This window comes from Saimiri boliviensis, chromosome 8 (genome assembly GCF_048565385.1).
Source record: "Saimiri boliviensis isolate mSaiBol1 chromosome 8, mSaiBol1.pri, whole genome shotgun sequence".
In the NCBI taxonomy this organism is placed as follows: domain Eukaryota; kingdom Metazoa; phylum Chordata; class Mammalia; order Primates; family Cebidae; genus Saimiri; species Saimiri boliviensis.
This window is the reverse complement of record NC_133456.1, coordinates 93,445,801-93,472,824: the sequence shown is the minus strand read 5'-3', so window position 1 is coordinate 93,472,824 and position 27,024 is coordinate 93,445,801. Positions and strand designations below refer to the sequence as shown.

The window sequence follows — 27,024 nt, the reverse complement described above, 5'->3', positions numbered from 1 at the left end:
TTGTTCTATAACAACCACCCCAAAACTCAGTGGCTAAAAACAGTAACCGTTTATTATTTCCTATGAGTCTATGGGATCAGCCGCTTGGGTCTCCTTATCAAGAACCGACTCTGTGATATTGACTGTGTATGCTTCTGGATCTCAGCACAGCTCACAGGTCAGTGCAAGCTACTCCATGAGGTCCCTCTCCTCCAGCAGGAATAGGCCTTCTCAAGGTGGCAATGTTATTCCAAGATATTCTGAGTGTCCTCTAGCTTGCCATTAACTTCTTTTCTGTTTTCACTTCCTTCATCTACCTACAATCCATCCCACACAGTGAAGTAGAAGTGATCTTCCTAAATCACTTCCTGAGTCTAATTGGATTCCCACAACCACCAATATATCTTTTATTGTTCCCTGTTTTCCTTGGGTTAATTCTCAGGCTTTAAACTTGGCTTTAGAAAGTTCTGTGTTCTTTGGCCCTTGCTTAACCTTGCTACGTTTGTTTCTTTCCCCTACCCCACTTTCTCAAATAGATTCTGCCAACCTGAAATTCTTTGAATTGTTTAGATGTGCTGTATTTTCCCTTGCTTTTACTTATTGTTCCTTCTTCTTGGAATATTCCCTTTCGTTCCTCTTTGATCAACTCTCTTTATTCCACCTGAAATTTCATTTCTTTTAGGAAGACTTCCCTGGTTTCTTTTATTCTATCCATTTATATATCTTTGTGTAGCTGAAGACACTGAACTCAAATGCCTATTAGGGTTAGATTTCCCTCTTGTGCCAACATCAGTGTAAACACTATGATAATCACACTGTCCTGTAATTGCTAGCTTAATTATCTTAGCCTCCCACTGTGGACATTTGAAAACCAGGGATTGCACCTTTTTGTTCTTCATGGTATTCTAAGAATCTGACAGTTCAAGAACCTAGCAGTACATAAACAAAGGATGTCTTCCATAACTATCCATGGAAAGAATGAAAGATTAAATGACATCTTCCCTATTCTAATCCTTCTGTCTTAAAATTTAAGTTGTTGACTCTTTGCAGAAATGGACTGAAAGGCGGGAGGTAGGTTCCCTCACATTTTGATGATACTCGTTGGGCTCTACTCAAAGAGGTCCCAGGGACCCTCTGGTGCTGCCTTGTCCTTTCTTTTTCTACTACAGATTATAGAAGTTGTTGTCTGTGAGACAAAATATCCCCAGAATAGTTACTTTGGTTTACATATTTGCTCTTTTTAACATAGTAATTTCAAAAAGAAGAATAAAGTTTAACTTGTTGCCAGCACTTAAAAATTGACAGATTTTACATAAAATGATTTAAGTTCTCTTAAAAGAAATCATAATAACTTTCTATCTTAAATGTGCATTTCCAGAGAACAAAGAGGGCTTAACTGAACAGAAGCAGCCTTCCCATGCCCTCTCCAGTTCATCACATCATGCCATTTGCTATTTATCTAGCCCCAGTAGGCACTTGAGTTGAATATCCTTAGCTATCCAAAGATACATGGATTGATATAACGTGGAAGCTTAGCTTTGCTTCTAAATGTCTGAACAAAGAACTTTCAGTGGTTGAATGGGTTAGTTAGTTGTTCTTGTTACATATCCGTCAACTAAGTGAAAATAATTTTGGCTTTATTTTCAAAGCTCTGTACTTGAATTCCTCCATCTAATATGTTAACAGATAACCTAACCTCTTTTACCCTCTTTTTGTTTTCTTCTTTTTACCCATCTTTAGTGGAGACTGGGATATTTTTATAGGCTTGCATCGTGTTAGTTCATTAATACCAGAAAATTTAGTTTAACCTACAAAACGTAAGGAAAACAGAAGAAGATAGTTACATTCTTCTTGTTCTGCATTGGTATAAATAATTTTCCTTTTTGGTTAGGCTACATTATTAGCAATTAAAATATACTAGGAGAATGAAGTAGTGATACATGCAACAACTGGGATACACCTTGAAAATGCTATAAATAAAAGAAGTCTGACACCAAAGATCATATATTACATGATTCCATGTTGATACGGTTTGGCTGTGTACCTACTCAAATCTCATCTTTTAGTTCCCATGATCCCCACCTATCGTGGGAGGGTCCTGGTGGGAGGTAAATGAATCGTGGAGGCACTGTTCTTGTGATAGTGAGTTATCAAGAGATCTGATGGTTTTATAAGGGTCTTTCTCCCCAGGTCACTCTCATTATTCTTCATGGTATCATGCAAAGAAGGACATGTTTGCTTCCCCTTCAACCATGATTTTAAGTTTCCTGAGGTCTCCCCAGCCACGCTAAAGTGTGACTCAGTTAAACCTCTTTCCTTTATAAATTGCCCAGTCTTGGATATTTCTTTTTTAGTAGCATGAGAATGGACTAATACACATATATAAGAAATACCCAGAATAGGCAAAACTATAGAGATAGAAAGTGTATTAGTAGGTTTCCAGAAACTAAGGGGAGCTGCACATGGGGAGTGACTGATGGCTAATGGTCACAGGATTTCTTTTTGGAGGTGATGAAAATGTTTTGGAATTAGAGAGTAGTGATGGATGCAAACCCTTGTGAATATACTAAAAACCACTGAATTGTGAAGTAAATGGTGAATTTTATAATACGTGAATTAAATCTCAATAAATCAATAGATTAGGAAATATGTTTTAGGAAGACAAAGTTTCATCTTCAGCTGCGGCAGGAGAATAGGGTCTGGAGGCAGGGTAAACCTAAGGCCAATTTGAACTGACTTCCTAGAACTGAATCAAAAGGAAAACCCCCACCTTCCCACACCCAATTAACAAAAGGATCAGAGGTTAATCCCCTTCAACTGCATTGCCAATGAAAAATGAAAAGTACCTTATTGGTCCACTCCCACAACCAAGCACACTAGTCGTCCAGTTTCCATGTGCAACTTTGTAATTTTACTTCAGCCTCTAATTGGCCCCCTCCTGCAACCAATCAGACGTTTGCATAGGGAGTAACTGTCTAACTTTGCTTCAGCCTGTGATTGGTCACTCTCTGCAACCAATCGGACTAGTTATTGTGTAGCTCCTTCATTTACATAGAGTGTAACGAAGTAACCAGTGAGAAACCTCTAGAGGGTATGGAAACCCCAGAAAATTCCATAACCAGTGTTCTTGAGTCACTTGCTCAAGATCATTCCCATTATGTGGAATATACTTTTATTTTAATAAATCTGTGCTTTCATTGCTTCATTCTTTTGTTGTTTTGTTTGTGTGTTTTGTTCAATTCTTTATTCAAAAAGCCAAGAACCTGGACAATTCATAATCAAGATCCTCCTCCGGTAATACAGCTATGGTGACTGTCTCGGTCTTTTTTGCATTGCTATAAAGGAATACCCGAGGCTGGGTTATTTATAAGGAAAAGGTTTATTTGGCTATGGTTTTGTAGGCTGTACAAGAAGCATGACACAAGCATCTGTTTGTGGTGACAACCTCAGGAAGTTTCCAGACGGCAAAGGGGGAGCAGGTATGCCACACTATCAGAGAGGGAGCAAAAGAGAGAAGGGAGGCGCCAATCTCTTTTAAACAAAAAGCTTTTGCATGAACTAATACAGCAAGAATTTACTCATTACCCATGGAAAGGCACCAAGTCATTCATGAACGATCTTCCCCCATGGCCCAAACATCTCCACTAGGCCTCACCTCCAATACTGGGGGTCAAATTTCAACATGACGTTTGGAGTGGACAAACATCCGAACTATATGAGTGATATAACAAAATAAGCATTGTCATTCAAATCCATGCACATTGCCCTCCTGAGAGTCCTGTCCAACCTGACTGCCAAGGCCAAAGGCCAGGTCAAAATGTTTTTTGAGACGGGTCTAGCTCTGTCCCCCAGGCTGCAGTGCAGTGGTGCGATCTTGGCTCACTGCAACTTCTGCCTGCTGGATTCAAGTGATTCTCCTACCTCTGCCTCCCAAGTAGCTGGAATTATAGGCACCTGTCATTATGCCCAGCTAATTTTTGTGTTTTTATTAGAGATAGGGTTTTACTGTGTTGGCCGTGCTGGTCTGAAACTCCTGACCTTGTGATCGACCTGCCTTGGCTTCCCAAAGTACTGGGATTACAGGCTTAAGCCACTGTTCCCAGCCCAGGTCAAATTTTTAAAAGTCAGGATTCATGGTTTCATACTAAGATTCTGAATAATGGGGGTAAGACAAGAATGAGTTTGTATTCTAAATTTTTCACTGACTACCTCTCTCAGATTTCTCAACATGTAAAATAAGGGTACTAATTAGCCCTTTGTTAGCTTAGGAAAAATAAATGTTATGAACCTACTGTGGTGCCAGCTAGGAAATAGACCCTTCATAATTGATACTTTTATAATTAGTATTATTTGGTTGTTAATACTAGGCTAGCACATTCGATTTTTGGCAGTTCAACTGACCCAGGGTTGGCTTTTCTCTTCCTGGCATCTTAGCCAGAAAGAAAAGAATGGCTACAATTTCTGTTAGCACTTAATGAATTTAATCAGCCCCTGAGGGATTTAGATGTAACAAGGAGATATTTGACAGAGAAACATGATTTTTATTCTTTCTGTGTTTCTCTTGGTAGTTGACAGAGTCTTCCCGAGCAGAGGTAACATTACCTGTGCTGAGAGAACAGTATTAACATACTGTGAGATGTTAGAGCTAAGAGAATATATCCCTGTGGCCTTATATTAAAATGTTCCATGCATGTGATTCTGAATAAAATTTAAGCTCCTGCCAATAAGAAAATAAGCTACTGCCTGAAAATGTGTGATTCAATTGTCCATTGTTTTATTATTTATATATTTTTTTCCTTACAGTAATATTTTAGAGATTCTTTTTTAAAAACCTTTGTCTTTGTTTTCAGAAACTGAAATGAAAATTATAACCTGGAAATATAAGGGATAATTTTTGTATTATTCTGTAAAATAGTTTATAAGCTGTATTGGTAAGCAGAAATTTTTCATGTAAATTATTTAAACATATGTATATGACTAGCTCCATTTGATCCAAGTGATCTTTTATGGTTTTCCTTATGGTTGATGAAAGAGATTATGCTATATTGAATGGCCAGAATATCAGGAGCATGGGTGTCATTTGTTCTCCCAACAAGTATTTTTGGAAAGCTGAGTACATGCCAGAACATTTATTAAGACCAGATGATATGGTGGCAAATAATATATGGATAACCCTTGGAATTTTTAGTTTGCTGTCTAATAGGGGGACTGATAATATACAAGTAGAGAAAATACATATTGTGCTAAGTACTGCAAAGGAAGAAAATGTGAGCATCGAGAAGCAGAGTTTATAGTTCTGCACCACAGCTAATTATTGTATGACCATCTGATAGGCTACTTACCATGAATATGCTCTGAGTTTCTATTAATTTTGATGAATTAATCTTTCAAGCGTTATGGTATCATCCTCTTTGTATTACTGGCATGATCCTCTTTTTATTCCTGATAATGCTTGTTGACATAATATTACTTTATTTAAATTAAATTTGCCTGAGATTTCCTTTCTAATTTGTTTTCAACCTTAGGTTTAATTTTAGGTGTATCTCCTTTCAGCAGGATGTAGCTGAAATTTTTTCAGTGTGAATTTTCCCCCTTCTTTTTTACTAAATAAGTTGATTTTTTTTTTGCACTTATTTTGGTTCCTGAAATTTTTTAACATTCTTTCCATCACCTTATTTTGTGTCAGGTTTTTTGTTTGTAAATGTTTCTCTACCTTCTACTACATTAACTGATTTTCTTAATTCCATTATTTCTTACTATTATTTTGGATTTTTCACTGTTTTCATTTTTTGTGTGCTCTGCCAAATTTTAACCTTAGCAAAGTCAAATTTAACAGTGTTCCCAAATAAAACCTAAAATTCTTTAACTCAAATTGTTTAACCCAAAGTTCCAAGTTGTTCATCTTTGCATATTATTTTAGTTCAACATTTTCTTCCTCTTAGTAATTAATATTATATTTAATACAGTCAAGGCTTAACTTACGTAGACTTTCTTATATGTTGACCAGTTTATTTCTCATTGTTTCCAGCATTCTACTTCCTTTGAGTGTTACTTCCTTTTCCTCAAGGCACCTATTAAACTTTTAGTAGCTTCTCTTAATGGTAAGCTCTCTAATATTTGTGTACCACTAAGTATTATTCTTTTGCTGTTATTTTTGAATACTGTTAGGCTAGGATTGGAATTCTTAGTTTATGATATTTTCCCCTTAATATCATAAAGATATTGTTCAAGTGTTTTCTATCCTTTATTACTACAGATAATGAAATCTGATGTAAGTCAAATTGATACTCTTATGTATGTGATGTGTCTTCTTTTCTATTCATTTTAAAGACATTTCTTACATTTGGAGTGCTGCAGTTTCACTATTATATTTCCAAGTATGCATTTATGTTTAGTTTTTTTCTTATGCTATTCTGTTTTTCAATCTCAGGATCCACTTTTTTTCAGTTGTGGAAAATTATTATTTATGTGAATATTGGCATTTCTAAGATAATTTTTGTACTCCCTTTTCTGCATTCTTAAACATATTTTGGACCGTTTATTTCTTCTATCCATAATTCCTAGCTACCTTTCACTTTTTTTCATCTTCATTTTGTATTATAAGAAAATTCCTCTGGATTCCTTCAGTTTTTAAATTTATTATTGATCCATGTCTATTCTGCTACTTAACTCTTTTATCATTGGGATGGCTAGTTCATGCTGTATTAGCAAACAGCCCAAAGTGTCATGGATTAAAACAAGAAAAGCTTATTTCTCTCTCATCCAACATTCCCAGTGAAAGTTAACAGAGGAGCCCTGTGTTGTGGAGGCAACATCTGGGAATGCAAAGACAGAATAAAGAGAACCTGTGGAATCATGATCTGGCTCAGAAAGCTTCCTCCCAGAGTTAACAGGTCATTTTTCCTAACATTGCACTAGCAAAAGAATCCAATGGATGACTCCAAAGACTATAAGGAAATACAATCTGCACCTGAAAAGGAAGGAGAAATGTAATTTATGAAAAGCACCAAATGATCAGTGTTTTTTAAATTTTCAATTTCTGTTTTTAATTTTTAGAAGCTTTATCTTTTTTTTTTTTTTTTTTTTGAGACAGAGTTTCGCTCTTGTTACCCAGGCTGCGGTGCAATGGTGCGATCTCGGCTCACCGCAACCTCAGCCTCCTGGGTTCAGGCAATTCTCCTGCCTCAGCCTCCTCAGTAGCTGGGATTATAGGCACGCACCACCATGCCCAGCTAATTTTTTGTATTTTTAGTAGAGATGGGGTTTCACCATGTTGACCAGGATGGTATCGATCTCTTGACCTCGTGATCCACCTGCCTCGGCCTCCCAAAGTGCTGGGATTACAGTCTTGAGCCACCACGCCCGGCCTTCTTTTATCTTTTTTTTTTTTTTTTTAATCATGTTTTCTTGCTTTATCATGGATTCAGTTCCTTTTTATTTGTAGTTATTTTATATACTCAATTTCTACTCATAGTCGCTAATCTTTTATTTTTTTAGTGCTTATACTGTATCTTTCTTTTAAACTGTGCAAACTGAATTTTTTCATGGTAGTTTTTTCCCCACATAGTTTGTAATTTTATATTGTGAGTCCATCTTAGTTAAGTATTTCTTTTTGGGGGAATGCTGTAGACTCTGTGTGGTGACAGCATTCTCCAAGAGTGGTTCTGCTTTTGCTTGTATTGAGTCTTTAGGACAGGTGTCGCCAAACTATGGCTGGGCCCGCGGGCTGCATGCGGCCCCCTGAGGGCATTTATCCGGCCCCTCGCCGCACTTCAGGAAGGGGCACCTCTTTCATTGGTGGTCAGTGAGAGGAGCACAGTATGTGGCGGCCCTCCAACAGTCTGAGGGACAGTGAACTGGCCCCCTGTGTAAAACGTTTGGGGACGCCTGCTTTAGGATATAAAAGATGACACATCATTTTTTGAATTCACTTCTTGCATTTTATAAGTAGTGTTATTTAGATCATATACTTAGGCTTGGCCCAGGCATGAGGTTTTAATTTCTTACAGGGGTCATACTGAGTCCAAAGACAACAGAAGTCCTCGCTCCTTGTTCAGGTCATTTTGCATCATTTAACTAGCTTTTTAATTTTTTATTTTTTCATGGATTTAGGGAATCTGTGTTTTATACAGGGATTTTAGATAGATCTCCCTGTGTTTGGAAGACTATGTCTCCTGGATACCCTGGCCCATCAGCTCTCAGTCCTTATAGCAAGAACCAGCCTGTCCCTCAACCACCAACGCATTAACTGAAACTTATTGCAGAGTCTTCGGTTCCTCTGTTCCTTTATAACACCTTCAGCATTCCCTTTTCTTTCCTTAAACTTGATAGACTTAAAAAAAAATTCTTTAGATTGTATTCTATTCATTTTTCTGTGTTTTAGGTGGCCATTGATCTATATTAGCTGGGTTCATCATGTTTTCCAAACTGGAACTTTGTAACATCAGCTTTCTAGCCTATGAAAAAATTATTCACGTTACATTATCCACAATGCTTTTCTAACCCTATGACTCATATCTCAATATGAACTAATAGGAAGAAAAACAAGAATTAATACCAGGTCTCTTGTCTTCTTTCCATTTTGATATTAATCAATTGTGTCATGTTAGACAAATCATTAAACTTTCTTGGGCTCAAGCTTCCCCATCTGTAAAATAAGAAGTTGGAACTCTATGCCTTAGATAAATGCATTCTTTTCTCCAAGTTAAGCAAGTTTAAATCTGACAAGTTTTCAAGAAAGATACAACTTTGTCCCCAGGACTGTAATATTTGATTCTTTATTTCCAGCCGAAATCTTTTTACATTTATATTATTGCAATCAGTGTTTTACCCTAACTGGATTGGTTTGCAATGTTTTATATGTACCTGTATATAAAGAACCGTCATATCTTATTATACCTAGAAATGAATGCAATTATGTTTGCCATTTTAAGAGTCTCAAGAGGTAATACTAACAAAGTGCTCGTTGACATTTTTTTTTTTTCAAATGACCTTCTGAAGTCAGCCTGCACTACTGCCTTTTACATACAGAAAAAGAAATTAGGGTGCATTTTTAACCTTTTCTTGTTTAAACTGAGACTTATAGTAGCTTGTCAAAATTGCAAAACAGTCTTTAGAACATTTAGTACAGAATAACCCTTCTAATTGCATGTGAAATGAAGGACCGTAAATTTCATAAATCACCCAGAAGAACACAGTGTAATTCCATTTGGCGTATCCTCTTTAAAAATTGTCACAGAACCACAGACTCCATGATTTGAGCATCACAGTCAAACGTATACTAACAGATATTACCCAGGTTGTCAGTGAATTGCTGTCTGTTCATGTTTTATCCATGAAAATTTTAAGGAAAATGTAAAAATAATCTATTTGAACACTGTAGAGAAAATGTATTGAAGATCCAAGCTTGTAGGGAATGATAGACTATCTGCAGAATATTAGCATGGCTCTGATTTGGCAAACACACAAACTTAGATAATCTTACCCAGTGGAGACATACCAATGCCAAGTGGACTAAAATCTCAGAGTGCTGATGGACCTATATAATATACTGAGAATGTTGAAACAACCAGAAACAAGCTAGAGAAATTGGAGAAGCTTAAACCTAAGGATTGGTGCCCTGAAATCTAAGGTACACAGTAGTCAACTTTATATGAACAAGATGAAATATCATGCAACAGGATGATGTTAACATCTTTCTGAGCCTGTGATGGACAGGGCATAGACTTAGAGCAATCCACCCTTCCCATTAAGATCTGTTTTGAAATGAGACAGGCACTTGTCTCAAAGGTTAAGGACTGAATGTGTCTTAGAGAAGTCATTGCGGTTGTTTTACCTTTTCATCCACCTGTGAAATAGAAGATTAGAGATAAGATGAAATCTAACTAGACCCTTGCTAGGAGAGTGAGATTTTTAAAGGAGAGCTGTAATCAGAGCTGTTTTCAAAGTAGGTAGATGCCAAGTCTTAGGGAATAGCAGGATTAGCCATGTTGGTAATGACAGAACCTAAAGTATCCCCAGCAGTGTTCTTTAAGTGCATGAAAACCAAGGATTAGGAGAGCAGGTGATTGGACACAGCTGCTGAATAATCTTCTTAACCTCATCTGTACTCCTCAGGGGAAAAAATAGCAGGAAAATAAAAACTTTCACCAAGTGGTTGATGGCAGTGAAATAAAAGGAGCATCAAAAGTACACAAGGACAGATTTGTCCTAATGCTAATAATTCTGAACAAAAGAGGCAGGCAATTGCTGTAAAGTGCTATGTACTAGTATAAGATAAAGACATAATAAGTATGTTTAAATAAGGAAAAAAATAGAGTAGAATTCTAGGAGTGATTCTTTTTTCCATGTACTTCTAAAGCTGTTATTCAGAGGGTCTAAATACCTTGTAATGTGTCTTCCTTAATTTTTTGTTCATGAAATAGCGAGAAATAAATCACTCTCAGTCAATATTTAATTGATGCATATAAATTGAATTTATTCAGGAACCGTCTAAATGTCTTACTAATCAACAAAAATTTAAGCAAGGTAAATGTAACAAAGGAAAATGAGGAGCAAAGCAGGCAAACAGCACCAGATTATGCATGAGTAAGAGAGAGAGAAAAAAAACTTCAATGTTTGAAGCCATTTACTACATTCGTGGCTTACTCTACATAGCCCAAATAACTCTGATTAATGCAGCCCCCAACACATGATATAGTTGGCAATGAAAATGGCCCAACATATATACCTTTATTTCTGTACATGTACTGGTTCCTTGTTTTAGTGATGGCATGTTTACAAAAGTTCCTATTATTGAGTTTACTTCAACCATATTGACTGCTGAAGCTCAAGTTTTGTTTATTGTATAATTATCATACAACTTCTGCCATGAATGTGAGATGATTTAATAGTCAAACTAGAAAGAGTAAATTCATAGGACACCCTAAGTAAAATCTACCCCAGATAACGTCTGGACCAAATCTCATTTTACAGTGTAGGAAACTTAGGCTCAGAAATGTTTGATTAAAAGTGGAATATATTCACACCAAACAAAAGTCTTAATGTTCAGCATGTAGTTGGAGAGAATGTTGCTTTCCACAGTTTTTTTGTTTGTTTGTTTAATTCCTCAAAGATGGGACAAGGGTGACCTTACTCGCACTAAAGAAGTGGATGATGTTTAGTTGTATTAGAATGAAACAGAGAACAAAGCTCTGATGCTTGGAAAGCAGAAAGCAAATATGTATGATCTCACCTATCCCCCTTATCTGAGGGGTATACATTCCTCTGGAGTAGGACAGAGTGTGATTTCTTCACACTACTTGGAATGGTGCAGAATTTAAAATTTATGAAATCTTTATTTCTGGAATTTTCCATTTGATATTTTTGGAATGTGGTTGACTGTGGTAACAAACTCCAGAATGCAAACCATGGATAAGAGGGCACTACTGTATATGAAATCTAAAAAAGTTGAACTAATAGAAGTAGTAAAATGATGGTTACTGAGGTTGGGGGTTGAGAGGGGGAGGGAATGGGGAGTTGTTGGTCAAAAGGTACAGAGTTACATGTATAGCCAAGAGGAATAGGTTTTGAGATTTATTGCATAGCAAGGTGACTATAATCAATAATAATGTATATTTTAACCTAAGGATGAATTTCAAATCTCTCATCACAAAATATAGGTGAAGTGATGGATATGTTAATTAGCTGGGTTTAATCATTTTTGATTTTTACATACATCAAAATACCACATTTTACACATTTACTCATAAATTTATAGTTATGAATTATCAATTAAAATAAGATTAATAAAGGCAAAAACCATAAAGGAATCCTCACTTAATTATAATTTTGACAGCTGATATATTTAGAGCACATAGAACATATTAGGCACTTTCCTAATCCTTATAAACATATTTTCTTATAATGTAACCTAAGGTGAGTTCCAACATCTCTTAACATCTCTTCAACTTACTGATTAAAGAACCTGAAGTTCAAAGTGGTTACATAAGCTTCCCAATATTTCAGTGTAAATCTGTGGCAGAGTTAGGATTCCCATTCATTTCTATCTTGACTCCAGGGTCAGAATTCATAATCAAAAAATTTCTCATATTGCTACAGTTGAACAAAAACTCAGTATTTTGAACCTTAAGTGCAAGGAGTTACACAACTAGGTTTCAAGAAATGCACCCACCACAGGGATGTCAGAGCAACTCGTAGTAGTGAAGTACTAATAGGGACTTTGTGTATGAGGATCTGATATTAGCAGGAGACAGTTGTGCTGTAGTACTTTCAACTGGTGTTGCAGGGAAAAAAAAAATCACACTTGGCTGTAAAGAAGCTGTTGATTGCTTACAGGGGTCTCTGTAGCATGCCAGCTCTCCCTGCCACCTACTCTTCCTTATTAAAGAGCCAGGAATTCCAAGTGAGGTGAGAATCCCACTTGACAAGCAGACATAAACCATTTGAGGAAAATACAAATTAAAAGGCTCCAAGACAGAAATAGGAGCATTAGCAGCAGGAAGTGTCTTGGGGATACATTGTGTCAGATTACATCCAGAAGTTGGGAGAATAAGTGAGTCATAGCCTCCCAGTGGATAAGCCCTGCTGTGTCAGTAGCTAGGCATCCTCAAAAGCTGTATTAGCTATTTAAAGTTGCCAGAGCTGCTGTGAATGCCCCCAAGCTAGCATCTGCTTAGTAACATCCTTGAATTATGCATAGAATGCCTATTTCTCAAGTAGCTTCAGCATTTCTCCTAACTTCTGACCTGTGTCAAAGCATTGTGATAGAATTTTGTTTCTGTGTAAAGACAGGAATGCAGAAATGTAAAGAATTACAGATATTTTACTCAAGATCACCTAGCAATTCAATCAATGAGCTAAAATTATAATGTTGATCTCTAGGAACTTTTGGTCTGTATAAAAATATGGGGCATAAATATGCGGTCATTGCACACATTTGATCAATGTCTTGGCTAAGAAATCTCAGTTGTCAGAAATAGAAACCTTCTTAACTTAATCCAAACAAGAATTTAGTTTACTGGAAGGTTACAAGGAATCTTACAGAATTTACAGCTGTGAATTACTATGTTCAGGTCAGGAGCAAAGATTACCCTTTCTATATTTCTGGGACCTATTTCAAGGACCCTGAGGGCACTTAGCATTCTGTCTTCTTCCCTAACTCTCTCCTACACCCTCCTCCAACCCCTGAAGGTATTTTCTTTTATCTTTGCAGTTTCTTCTTTCTACTTTAGTATGTACTCAGTTGACACTGGCCATCCCAGCTCAGGACTAACATGGCCCACTGGACTAGGTCTCTGTATCCTAATCAGAAATTACACAATGAGAAAAATTTCCTGCTCCAAACAGTTTTTGGTACAAGGAAAAAACAGGACCTCCTTCTAAGAGAAGAAGTTATATTCTTGGTAGACAACCCAGAGATTTTTAAAATACATTCAGAAAATTGCCGTCAATGCTCAATTATGATCTAATTCAAATTGTAGCAGGGGCAGGGTTTATCCCTGGTTAGTTTATAACAGTTAACAGCAGGAAGCCACTTCCTTCCTGCCTTGTAGACCTCCCCTCAGCAGTTGCCTGGGTGCTATTTACCTGATTCACTCAGTTTTTCCTGACTGATAATCCTGTATCAAAGAAAATCCAATACAAGTATCCGAGTTTCCATTTCCTGTTGCTTACATTATTTCTAGCTATTTGTGGGGAGAGCAGTTGCTACTGGAAAGGGGTCCCAATCCAGACCCTAAGAGAATTCTTGGATCTAATGTAAGAAAGAATTCAAGGAGAGTCCATAAAGTGAAAACAATTTTATTAAGAAAGTAATAAAATAATGGCTACTCCATAAACAGAGCAACGGCATGGTATCTGGTTGCCCATTTTTATGGTTATTTCTTGATTTATTTTAAACAAGGGGTAGATTATTCACGAGTTTTCAGTAAAGGAATAGGTAATTACTGGAAATGAGGGTTCCGCTTTAGACCATATAGGATAACTTCTTGATCTTGCCATGGTATCTGTAAACTGTCATGGTGCTGGGAGGAGTGACTTTTAGCATGATGATGCATTGTAATTAGTGTATAATGAGCAGTGAGGATAACCAGAGGTCTCTTCACTATATTGGTTTTGTTGGATTTCAGCCAGCTTCTTTACTGCAACCTGTTTTATCAGCAAAGCATTTATGACCTGTTATCTTGTTCCAACCTCCTATCTCATCCTTTGACTAAGGATGCCTAACCTCCTGGGAATGCAGCCTAATAGACTTCAGCCTTATTTTACCCAGGCCCTACTCAAGATGGAGTTGCTCTTGTTCAAACACCTCTGACACAGTTGCTGTCTTTTTCCAACTCTGGTCAGGAACTTATTAAAGGCAAAGTGCTTTACAACTTAAAAAGTGGGGATAAAGGAATAGATACTGTCTTTGGCTTTGATCTTTTTTGTAATATCTACCTCCTTAACTAAGTAGAACAAATTTTTTGAAACATTTGGATACTGCTAAAGACTAGCACATTTTTTAAAATTTTACTTTAAGTTCTGGGGTACATGTGCAGATCTTGCAGGATTGATACATAGGTATACACATGCCATGGTGGTTTGCTGCCTCGATCCCCCCATCACCTACATTGGATATTTCTCCTAATCCCTCCCCAATTTCCCCACCCCTGCTATCCCTCCCATGGCCCCCTACCCCCAGCAGACCCCAGTGTGTGATGTTCCCCTCCCTGTGTCCATGTGTTTTCATGGTTCAACATACACTTATGAGTGAGAACATGTGGTGTTTGGTTTTCTGTCCTTGGGTTAGTTTGCTGAGAATGATGTTTTCCAGCTTCATGTCCCTGCAAAGGACATGAACTCATCCTTTTTTGTGGCTGCATGGTATTCCATGTTATATGTGGGCTAGCATATTTTTACTAGAAATTCCAAGACTGTCAAGACAATAAGATTTATACAGATTAGATGGTATGGTATTGTTTATGATTACAACTTGATAACTAGACCAGTACTTCTCAAACTTCAGGTCCTTACAGATCACTTAGGAATCTTGTTACAAATGCAGATTCTGCCCTAGGAAGCCTGTATGGTACCTGAGATTTTGCATTTCTAACCACGACCTAGTAATTCTGATGCTGGTGACCCACAGACCATATGCTAAGTAGCAGTGATGTTAAGATACTGTTTTTATATCCATAATCACTGTACTTTTCAGAATAGAAGATAATAGTCTACCTTCTAATTTGAGACTTGAACAAAATGAACTTCAGTTTAGATGGGTTGGTTGCTAAGGACAATATAGTTTGTGACAGTGTTGGAATTAAAAGCTAAATTCTGTTGATTCTGTTATATGATCTTAAGGGACTCATATTTATTATGTTGATTCTATGCAGTTTTGTTCACTTGACTGAAAATTATTGCATATGTAGCTTAATTCACTATTGCTGTCTAGTTTTCAGCTCCAGTAGGTATTGTAAACATAAACATACACAGAAACACAGATTTATCTGTTTTCCAGCGAAGCTTTTGCAAAGCAAAATCCAGTCTGCAGAGGGATTGTTGATTGATACTAAAATTTTGACAGCTGAGAGTATATTTTCAGCAACAAGATGAGTAACTTGGGCTAAAGGGGAATGATGAGAATAAAATTTAGATTTATTGAGGACCTTTCCAGTCAGCAGTCTGTGTCCTTTCTCAATGCAAAAATAAATAGTGTCCAATTCCAATTATATGATCCTGCAATACGTAATTTAGCTTTGATTAACTGCTATAAATTGCTATCATCTTCTTAGTCCTGTGTGTATTTGGTATCATGCTTTAATGCCTATAAATTTAAATACTGGGATATTCAATGAATTTCCAAAATAATACTCTACAGAATACATCATTTTCACATAGAGGTGTTTTGTTTTGAGACTGAATCTCACTCTGTTGCCAGGCTGGGGTACAGTGGCATGATCTCGGCTCACTGCAACCTCTGCCTCCCAGGTTCAAGTGATTCTCCTGCCTCAGTCTCCCAAATAGCTGAGACTACCGGCACTCATCACCACACCCAACTAATTTTTTGGTATTATTAGTAGAGATGGGGTTTCACCATGTTGGCCAGGATGGTCTAGATCTCTTGACCTAATGATCCGCCCACTTCAGCCTCCCAAAGTGCTGTTATTACAGGTGTGAGCCACCGCGTCTGGCTCACTGAGAGGTTTTTAAAATAACTCTAGCTACTGTCTTTTATGTAATAAAATATACGAATCTACACTTACTGTTTTTTGTTTTTTGTTTTTTGTTTTTTTTTTTTTTGAGACGGAGTTTCGCTCTTGTTACCCAGGCTGGAGTGCAATGGCGTGATCTCGGCTCACCGCAACCTCCACCTCCTGGGCTCAGGCAATTCTCCTGCCTCAGCCTCCTAAGTAGCTGGGATTACAGGCACGCGCCACCATGCCCAGCTAGTTTTTTGTATTTTTAGTAGAGACAGGGTTTCACCATGTTGACCAGGATGGTCTCAATCTCTCGACCTCGTGATCCACCCGCCTCGGCCTCCCAAAGTGCTGGGATTACAGGCTTGAGCCACCGCACCCAGCTATTGCTTGGTTTTATAAACCTACGTAACATTGTCAGAGGATTGGGAACATCTATTTACCCCTATGCAAAGTTTTACTTAGTGTGGGTGAGGGAAAGTCAACTGCAGCAAAATCATTTCTTTTGATTTATAACAATTTCTTTTAGCCTTATCTTTAGGATACTTGACAAAAAGGATACAACGTTTCTATTCAAGATGGATGTCACAGTCCACTTAACAATTTGAGTAATGTTTTGGTAGTTTGTGACCTTGGATAAGCTTTCCATTTCGAGCCTCAGTTTTTGCAATTACAACATGCAGACAGTAACACCTACCTTTCTGGATAATATGGATGAAATGACAACATATTTAAATGTACTTATCCAGTGCCTGGCATATGAAGCACTCAGCAAATATTCTTTTCTTTTCGTTTCCTGAAGTACTTAATATCTTTAGGATTAAGCTATAGCAAAATAATTCTCTTGACTTACCTCTGGTACCTAGAATGCTCTTGGGTGACTGGAATAAGTTTTAATTGTAATCAAAACTGAACAATTAATAGTGTAAACTTGCTGAGGGAAAAATAAGGAGGACATGCTTTCCAGAACCAATTAAAAATGATTTTAGATGATCTACTATTTCACATTCCCCACACCATTGCTTTCCCTATTAGCGTGTATAAGTGAGAATTAATGGTAAATAATGGCAACACAATTCGGTACTGAAGTGCATAGTCATTTTTCATCATGAAGCTAAAACAGTGTTATTAATGTCAATTTATTGGTTATATATAATGAACTGCTGTTTTGGAGTTCTGTAGAAATTATTTTTTATTCCCAATATAGTTACCTGATGAAAGAGACTAAGTTCCTTTTATAAAATACCAGAGGATGCCATGAATGAAGAAATATGGCTAGCCTGGCACGGGGGGTGTATGGAATAGCCTGAGGTTTTCTCTTTCACAATTACGTGAGCCGCCGAGTGTACTATTTCCTGGCCTCCAGTTGTGGTTAGGTACTACTGGTGGATTTGTGAATATATCATATTTATATCAAATATTTTAATCATTCTGAGCCTTTTCACGCCATCCAGGTAAAACAATTAACTTCTCCAAATGAAGTATAGTAAATACTCACTGGCATATTTTAATCAACCTATGAGAGTTCTCTCATATAATAAAATGATAACTTTGTAAGATTTGATGCCCCTAAGATACATCAGTAGATCTATACCGTCTAATTAGCCAGATAAGAGATTACAGATAGAGTCAACTCAGTTTTTACAAATGGGCTTATTATCTGGTTGGAGAGAACTGCATACAGCTATGTAACTATTACAATCTATAATGTACAACATATATGTATAGTGTATAATACTCCAGTTTTTATTTATGAACTCCTCTCTGGAACTGGTGTTGTATCTGTTAAAAACAATTGTAGTTTATATAAACATGGAGGGAATTTTATTTGTATGATTTAAAACAAATTATCATTTTCTACCTTAAGACTGAGTCAAATCCAAACTAGCATATACTTAACTTAAATCATGTCTGTATGATTGTTTATTCACTAATTGCTTCACTGGCTAAACAAATATTTTGGAGTTCCTACCAAATTCTAAGTATTGTGCGGTATACTGTTAAGCATGACCTTGTTTCAAAGGAATAGTTAAAGCAGAGTAAAAACTACATGAACAGATTATTCATCTTAATCTACAGACTTAGAAGGAAAAAACTACCATGCATTTTATGCCAGATCTTCTCCTAAGCACTTGTACATATTTTATGCCACGTGAACAGATTATGAATATTTGTGCTATTTGAAGAATGGAGTAAATGGTAAATATCACAGGAGAGGTGACATTGGAACAGGATGGTGAAGAGTAAGTAGGAGATTACAACAGAAATAAATTCTGTTTGAGAACTTCTAAACAGAAAGTCAATTTGAGCATAATTAATGTTTAATTTTTATTTTCTTATTTTTGGCAGTAAAATAGTATTTTACTGTTCAGTTTAAGAATGTTTCTGGAATCCGTAGGGTTTTTCTTTCACTCCCCTGACCCCTTAAGCAATTCTAGTTCATCTTTCAGTGAACTGAAAATACTGAAAAAAAAAAAATAACTTTGCTTGTATTTCAGTTTTCTATAATATGTTTGCCCAATGAAATATCAACACAATATTGCATAATACTGAAAACTGGCTGTATTAGTCCATTTTCATGGTGCTATAAAGAACTTCCCAAGAGTGGGTAATTTAAGGAAAGTGGTTTAATTAACTCACAGTTGAGCCTGACTGGAATGCCTCAGGAAACTTACAGTCATAAAGCTAAGGGGACACAAGGAACCTTCTTCTTCACAAGGCAGCAGGAAGGAGAAGTGCTGAGTGAAGGGGGAAGAGCCCCTTACAAAACCATTAAATCTCGTGAGAACTCTCTCACTATTTGGAGAACAGCATGGGGAAAACCACCCCCATGATTCAGCTACATTCGCCCAGTAGGTCCCTTGACACATGGGGATTATGAGATTATAATTTAGGATGAGTTTTGGGTGGGGGACACAAAGTCTTACCATATCACTGGCATTAAAAAAAAAAATCTAAATGCTTGGTATTTACCTGTCTGAAAGACTGGTGTGGTATTCAGGTTTTCCTCCAGTGTAATGAGTCAGAATACTGAGTGTTACAAATGTTCACTGTGGCTCTGTTGTGGGTAGTACACAATGTATTGTTCTTAGGCAGTTCATAAAGTAAGGAGGTGACTTTTATCATGGCCATGATATAAATTGTATGAGACAATACATGATGAAATGCTAAGTCCTTGAGAAAGGAGAGATTCCTCTTAAAACTTACTAGCATTTTGTTTGTATCTCCTTCCTGTAATGTAACTTTATGTGTGTACCTGTATTAAACTCACACACTTTGGTTTGCAACTCATTGAGAACAGGGACTTCGTATTAATACAGTTGTTCTAACTTAGTGGTTTCCAACCAGGGGCAGTTTTGTCCATCAGGAGATATTTGGTGGTGTCTAGAGACATTTTTAGTAGTCATGACTGGAGGATGGGTGCTATCTGTAACCAGTGGGTAGCTGCCAGGTACACTGCTAAACATCCTAAAATACAGAAGATAGCCTCCACAAGAAAGAATGATCTGGTCAAAAATGTCAAGTGTCAAGGTTGAGAAACCCTGCTCTATACCATGTCCTGGGGTCATTCTGTGACTTTGGCATTGTTAGCTCATACATTCAGCCCCCATTAAAAAGGAGAAATTGATTACCTAGTGTGCTTACCCAACTGTATTGAAATAACAGCTGAGTAATTAGGCTGGAAGTTATATGCTCTGCTGCTATAAAAATATTTTTTTATAAAATAAAAATATGTTCTACCTAAAAAAGCTGCAATATTTTGTGGCCGTAGCATTAGCAACTTCATTCAGTATGTAGACATTGAACATTGAGCTTATTGATAGGCACTGGGAATCTGTCAAGAAAAAGGATAAACACATTGTTCTCATTAGCTCTGTAATTCCACAGGATCTGAGACAGAGGTAAAACAAATAATTGTATACATATTAAAATTTTAATATTAGGTAAGTGATTTATGGTCAGCAGAAACACAGGAACTAAATAAGACCTGAGTTGGAGGGGTCTGGTAAAAGTTCCATTTAAGTAGAAAAAAGGAGGATAAGAGTTGACCAGGTTGATTAAGCATTCCAGGGAGTGGGACTAGCATAAGCATGAACTAGATGCATTCAAAAAACTAAGAAACAAAGTATGACTGAGTGAAGCAGTTAAGAAAAGTGGCTTGAGAATTCGGCAGGGCCCAGATCTACCAGGGGTTCCTATAATCTATGTAAAGGATTTCTAACTTTATTCTAAAAACAGGAGAAGAAGATTCTCCCAGCTCTGGTAAGATGGTGCTGGCAGCCGGGTTGTGCCCTGTGCAGAGCCATGGCGGCCATGGGGTGGCGCGACGCACACATCTGAGGAGGTGGAGGTGTGACTGGTGGGAATAAACAACCAAGGGCCAGCTGGCAACTCGTGGGGGTGTAGCCCCAACCATCTTCTGCAGGATACTGGACCATAGCCTCCCAGCCTACATTCTGTATGAGGACTAGCAGTGTCTTCTGTTCCCTGGTGTGGCTCCTTAGGCTCCTATGAACTTTCTGGTCATTCCTAAGAAGCTCATTCCTCATAGTAACCAGGCTGAAGAAGAAGAAAGCAGCTCCTAGGACATCTACTCCTTATGTCTCGGAAGTAGGCTGAGGGCCTGGGAGATGGATACTGACTTGTGATCAATGATGAGAAGCTGAGTGCACAATCTGTATATTACCTGCATGTTCACTTACTTGGGAGCTGACAGCTTCGGTGGCCTCCAGCCTTAACCTTTCAACTGACCAAGGACCCTAAACCTTGGTGCTTAGATGGGGAAGAGAAAAAGGAAAGCTATGATATTAATAAAACAAACAAACAAAAAACAAGAAAGAAAGAGGAGGGAGGGGAGAAGAGAAAGAGAAAGAAAAAAAGAACAGGAGAAAACTTTTAAGAAGGAAAAAAACTATTATAAGATTTCCACGTAAAGCCTAAATAAAGCATTATAGATTTTTTTTTTTTTCCTCCGAGATGGAGTTTTGCTTTTGTTTCCCAGGCTGGAGTACACTAGTGTGATCTCGGCTCACTGCAAACTCTGACTTCTGGGTTCAAGCGATTCTCCTGCCTCAGCCTCCCTAGTAGCTGGGATTACCGGTGCCCACCACCACGTCCAGCTATTTTTTTTGTATTTTCAGTAGAGATAGAGTTTTACTGTGTTGGCAGGCTGGTGTTAAACTCCTGACCTTAGGTGATCCACCCGCCTTGGCCTCACAAAATGCTGGGATTATAGGCATGAGCCACCACATCTGGCCTTTTTCTTTTTTCTTTTTCTTTTCTGATATTTCATATATCTTCTGAGGCAATATTCTGGGTTTCTATCAGAGGATATCTTATGATCCATTAATTGGATAGAATTATTGTAGATGTCTATATCTGAACCAAGCAAAGCCTGGCTGATTCTTCTTTGTGGAAAAATGTCAAAGTGTCTTAATTCTGCCCCTCTCGATTAGTGAGCCAAGTTTTTAGTCACCTCGTGTCAAAGTATTTTTCTGTTTTACCAAAGAAAATAAACTAGTATTTTTCAGAGGAACTAACGGTCACTGGTTGTTTACCAAGTACCAGAAATAGGCTAAGCCTGTCACCTCTATTCTTCCTCTAAAGCATGTGTTATTTTTTCATAAAGATTAGAAAACCGGGTCTCAGAAACTGTAAAATGCCCTACTAGGTTAAGACTACAGTTACTAATTGGTAAATACGCTGTGAGGACTAATCCCTCTGACTCCCAACCCTGCAACTTTTCTTTCTACAAACATCAAGGAGATGGGTCATTTAGATGTCTCATTTTTAAGCTATATAACAACCATGTGAGATAGACATTATTATTCCTCTATTTTATATGTGTACAATCTCTATCTATGGTGCCTCAGTAATTCCTGGGAACTGCAGATTGGATCCAGATCCACCTGGCTCTGGAAGCTTTTTTTACACTACACTCTGATAATGTCTCCAGAAATTACCAAGTCTAGCATCTTTCCTTCTTTTATAGACTTTTGTGAAGATAGGGAATAACTGGTCAGCATCCTCTTCAAAGTGGCTTTCTGTGTAATTTAAAGTCATCTTCAAGGTGGTATTGATAGCAAGCTTCATAAAGCATGTAATGGAGTAATTCTGCCAAAGACTGAAACAATAAATAGTAAGGTAACACATAATCTATAGCCTTAATGTAGGTGATTTCCTACAAATAGAAAATAAATAATGCCTATTGCATATTTCCAGTTATATGATCACTTCTTAACAATCATTGAAGAATAGAATATTTATAACAGACTAGGCAACTTTATGTTTCAGCCATCTAAGAGCCAGAGCTTTGCCTTGGATGTAGTGCTATAATCTTTCAGTATGACTCCTTAATCTTATCTAGTTGGGAGTTTGGTTTGGGGGTGTAATACAGTATATTTCAATTAACTTAAGTTTGTAAATCGTACAGTGCTGGATCTGAACTCTATTGCTGAAGTCAGCTGGCAGTACAACTTTAACCCTCTGATTCACTGAGACATATTTTTTAATTAAATGGAAATAATATTTATCTTAGAGTTGATGTCCGGATATTTATAAGGTGCCTAGCACAGTGTTAGATAGAAATTCAATGAATTGGAAAGTTCCACCATAGTCATGATCATAGTTGCTGCACTTGCTGTTTGTATTCTGCTTTGTCGTTAATCTTTCTGTTTCCAAGGACCACTAGGTGTTGGCACAGCAGGGAGAAAGGGGTCTTGCTGGAATCTCTGAAAGTGTTGACAGTAGAATTTCCTTTAACAAACCTCTCAAATGTTAGCTTAGGTTACATCATTTCCAAAAGAATCTTCTGACATTTGTTGGCATAGCCTCTCTAGAGCTCTCTTAATCTAGTTGAGTCCCTGGAGGACAGTTAAATAGTTATAATGCAGGTCTTGTATATGAGGCAAATAAAGTCAGTGAACACTCTGTTGCACTATGTTTGGGAAATGACAGGCAAAAAGAAAAAATTATGCCAAATGCGGCCCTATGAATCTTGGTTTCATGGTAATTAAAAGCACCTATTAGTGATTCCAACAAACTTAAGGGAAAAAATTCTATTGTTACTTTTTTAAAAAGAGACCACTCTTTATGGTGAATCTAGGCCATTGCCATGACGATATCAAGTCTTATCATTTCTTTATTTTACTTTTTATTCTCCCTTAAATATACTGTTTTCATAGTCCACAAGATAATATTAATAGTAATACAATTTGACTTTGTATTGGAGACATTTTTCAAAGCATTTATTTATCCGTTGGGGATAAGGAAGTTACAATACATTATTTTATATTTTGTGTGTATTTCACCTGGTAACTTAAGCACTTTTCTAAATTTTCCATTTTGAAACCTCCTACAGTTGTTCTTTGGTTTAATGTATTTTTATGATGAGAGAACAGACTGCAAAGGGATTTGAAGCCCTTGTAGTAAGTATAGGTAATAATGTATCCAGGATCTCTTTTCTTCTCAATGCCAAGTTACCTTACTAGGTTAAGCCTGGCATTTTCTTTCATCTGCACTACTCAAGTAGTTCCAAGGTTTAATCTGCCTGAAACAGAGCTCCTCTTGGTCCCTCGTATGGGGAAAAGTCTGCCCCATTCTCTGGAGTAATGAGTTTGATCTTGACATTCAGTATGCTTCATGATTTGTCCTCAACTTGACTTTCTTATTTCTCAATGCCATGTTTCCCATTACTTTCCAGGCCCAATCAAATTAATCTTAATAATGCTGAATGACACGGAACACAAATTTATCTTTTCAAACTCTATTCTATGCAGTTAATAATAAAGGGACAAAGATTTGGGGAAATGCAAAGAGAGAAAAAGTGTGAAAAAGAATCAGATGTACAGATATTTATTTCTCACATTCCACTGGTGATCCTTTTTGCCAAAGTAAGGCTGAGATGAGATGTGAGATTCTCTTCTTCAAGTTCCCATCTGCGTCTTTTGTGTGAGTATTTTGCAATTCCCGCTGTGATTCTAGAGTTTAAATTAAAAAAGTTATACCATGTAGTTCCTAAACACAAGTCAAAAGCCATCCACATAAAGTGTTGAATTCAAAAACGGTGACCTATTTTAATGCTAGGAAAAAATAAAACATAAAACACAAAAATCTGTCTGTGTTGGGCTTGATGAAGAGGATGAAATGTTTTGTTGTTGTTGTTGTTGTTTTTGGTTCTTCAAATAAACTGTTTTCCTAGTCTACAAAATAATGTTAATAATGGTGCAATTTTATTTTGCGTTGGAGACATTTTTCAAAGCATTTTTTTATCCTTTGGGGGTAAGCAAGTTACAATACAGTATTTCATCCATACCCAACATATCAACTCCATAATGAATTTGAATAATTTTTATTTCAAGATATTTTCAACTTGTCATTTGCTCCTTAGCTCTTAACTGTACCGTTTTCTGTATTGGCAGCCTATCGATGTTCAGAAAGCCTCTTCATTTCTTGGTAATTTCAATTTCGAAAAAGTGCATTTATACAGGTAGAAAAAAGTACATTTCCACATGTTTTAATTAACTGAAACCCAGGAAAATAATGTTGTCAGTTTCATACACATTAAGTATTTTTTTTTTTTTTTTTTTGAGATAGAGTTTCTCGCTTGTCAGCCAGACTGGAGAGCAGTGGTGCAATCTTGGTTCACTGCAACCTCTGCCTCTCAGGTTTAAGCGATTCTCCTGCCTCAGACTCCTTAGCAACTGGGACTACACCCCGCTAATTTTCAGTAGAGACAAGGTTTCACCATATGGGCCAGGCTGGTCTCAAACTCCTGACCTTGTGATCCACCTGCCTCAGCCTCCCAAAGTCCTAGGATTATAGGCTTGAGCTGCCGCGCCCAGCCTAAGTAAAGTCTTAAAAAGTGATCCACAAAATATTAAACATCAGGACCTAAATTCTGGGATTCTGACTTAAAATTTATGCCCATTTTTATTCGTGATAATACTTTCCAGTGACAGTTTTCCTCTTTGTTAAAAAAATAAAAGGGAGTGGAACAAAATCTACCTTGACACTGTTCTTATCTCTCAAACCTTGCATTCAAAGTCTTTTTCTTTCAGAGATTTTATTGTAAGCATTATCTTGTTGACTGTGTTTGCATTACTTTAAGAGCTAAAGAATACATGTTTAATATGTTGCACTCAAACAATTTTAACTAAAAATATTCATGCTCAGTTGTAATTTGTAAAAACCCAAAATATTAAAGATGTAATTTGTGTGATGATCCTTCTGATTTAATGTATGTGATCTAATATATGTGATTTAATATATGTGATCTCTTGAATCTTGCTATATTGAACCTTCATTTTCAAATACTTATTAAGCAGTTCTCCTCTCTCTCTGTGGTGTGTGTGTGTATGTACAGTGTCCTGATAGAAGGATAAATGGTATATAATAAAGAGCAGTTTCCAGCATAAAAGTAAAAAAAAACCCATAAAATTACAGAAAACACACTGATCTACAGAAGAAAAAAAAATGCTGGGCCTTTAAAAGGAAACTCTTTATTATTCTTGGGGAAAGCTTATCAGAGACGTGCAAAATATATAAGTTACTTTTCCAGATTTTATTTTAAAAGTACAAGGGCAGATTACTAGTGCTTTATTTGCAAGCTTAAACTGCCCACCCCCAATCAGATTTTTAGATTATTTACATGAAATGAAAAACGTAAACTATCCTTGAAAATAAGAAAATCTTAATTATAGTTATGGTTTACAGTGGATAAGTGAAGTTAGAATATTTCCCAGGGTGGAAAAATTTCATTTGGCTTTTGGCTGGCCTTTTTGAGACACAGTTCACTCTTGTCGCCCAGGCTGGAGTGCAATGGCCATCTCAGCTCACCACACCTTCTGCCTGCTGGATTCAAGTGATTCTCCTTCCTCAGCCTCCCAAGCAGCTGGGATTACAGACACGCGCCACCACACCTGACGAATTTTTGTATTGTTAGTAAAGATGGTGTTTCACCATGTTCACCAGGTTGATCTTGAACTCCTGACCTCAGGCCATCTTCCTGCCTCAGCCTCCCCCAAAGTGTTGGGTTTACAGGCGTGAGCCATCTCGCCTGGTGCATTTTCCTTTTCTTTCTTTGTTTTTTTGTTTGTTTGTTTGTTTGTTTTTGTTTTTGTTTTGTTTTGTTTTTTTATTTTACACAGGGAAAGAATCCATTGAAACTTTTTTTTTTCTGTAATTCCCCAAAAAAAGTTAAGAATATTTTGTCCTTAAACTGTTGGGCCCTATTGAGTGTCATTAAATTGGCCTCAGGATCCATAAGTACTATTATTTTTCTATTGAGCTTACCTCTAGATTTATTTAAGCATGAATCTTCTCAATGGTCCACTATAGCTTTACAATTCATGACTTTAAAATATGCAAATACAGCTACAACATGTCTTTTTTAACCTCCCAATTTGAGACTCCTTCATCTGTGTTTTAATCTGAGTTTATATGTGAATGTGTGTAGCCATTTACGTAGGTCAATAGGACTCAAAACCTGTCTTTTACTTGAACCTGCCTTTCTCTACCTATCTCATCTGCAAGTTATCTTAGTATTTATTTTGACACCCCACAAATTTATAAGGGTTAATAGACCACTAATTCCAAAGTATTTTTAGTCAGCAGATTACTGAGTCTGTTCTCTCATGTCTATGAATACATATTACAGATGGTATTTGAGATAAAAATGTGACTAGACTGGACCCTTCATATTTTCTTAAATAATAAATTATTAACAGAAGTACAAGACTATAAAATCTCTGACTGCATCAGGAAATCACTTTTGCAGTGTTCAAGTGTATGATTGTGACTACAAAGCAGAAAAGTAAGTTTTCTTACCTGGTTAACCTGTAGCCACACCTCAAGCATTATAAAGAAG

At 36.9% G+C, this 27,024-nt stretch overlaps 1 protein-coding gene across 9 annotated transcripts in view; it reads left to right on the top strand.

Annotated features, from left to right (window-relative positions):
• Window positions 1–27,024, top strand: part of CNTN4 (contactin 4) — a 979,069-nt gene that overhangs the window by 243,629 nt on the left and 708,416 nt on the right. The window lies entirely within an intron of this gene.